This window comes from Formica exsecta, unplaced genomic scaffold (genome assembly GCF_003651465.1).
Source record: "Formica exsecta isolate Colony F162 unplaced genomic scaffold, ASM365146v1 scaffold419, whole genome shotgun sequence".
Taxonomy (NCBI): Eukaryota; Metazoa; Arthropoda; class Insecta; order Hymenoptera; family Formicidae; genus Formica; species Formica exsecta.
Window position 1 is genome coordinate 376,534 of NW_021851429.1, and position 864 is coordinate 377,397.

An 864-nucleotide genomic window follows, 5' to 3' on the forward strand; every position below is an offset into this window, starting at 1 on the left:
ACACCTTTTTCACGAAATAGACATTTTTACTATATATATATATAGAGAGAGAGAGAGAAATTGAGAGAGATTGTATGTATGAGAGAGAGAAAGAGAGAGAAGCACACTTTGTAAAATGTGGATTTCCAAATAACAATTAATCCCCTTTACCACACATAGAGATATAATAATTAATAAATATTGAATAAAGAATTATTGGATTTAATTATACATAAATTATATATATATATATAATATAATCTCTCCTACGTATATGTGTGTGATTACAAAAATACATTCTATCGTCGTTAAACAATTGTCCCTGTATGAGGGTATTTAAAAGGATAAAGGAAGAATAAAGGAGGAATGTAAAGAATATCTATAATATTATAGAAAGGGTACGCATATTCTCTTTGAGAATGGTCAAAGTCCAAAATGCTCGAGTTTTTCCTTCGTTTCGCGTTATTTTCATATATATACACACGAGTCCTTCCGCGGTATGATAACGGATGGCGCTAAAGAAGGAAGGAAGTTCAGAGTTCCTCAAACATGTGCACGCGTTTACGTATGTAAACGAGGACACATCTATGTAACGATACTGTCACACACATACACCTATCGTGGAGAGCGTCACTGCGATGCCTCTCTGACGATGCGCTCAATGTATAAATATGTACCATAGATTAGAATTTGTAGTACGGTCTCTCAGTTCTAGCGATAATGAAGGAAGATAAGCTCTTTTTAGAGAGGCGTTTTTGGTATAATAAAGGAATTGTACACGCGGCGCGGATTAAAATCCCGCCGATTTTGTATCGCGTTCTCTCGTGCATTATTCTTGCGCGAAAAAAATCCGTATGTTTTATCCCCCCCCCCCCCAACAGCCCC

The 864-nt window shown here is 36.1% G+C and overlaps 1 long non-coding RNA gene across 1 annotated transcript in view; it reads right to left on the reverse strand.

Annotated features, from left to right (window-relative positions):
- The window catches only part of LOC115240149, a 5,308-nt gene extending 4,474 nt beyond the window's left edge, over nt 1–834 (reverse strand). Inside the window, exon 1 of the long non-coding RNA XR_003884748.1 lies at nt 5–834. This is a non-coding gene — a long non-coding RNA (uncharacterized LOC115240149). The remainder of the gene's footprint in view (nt 1–4) is intronic.
- Nucleotides 835–864: the final 30 nt, after the last annotated feature.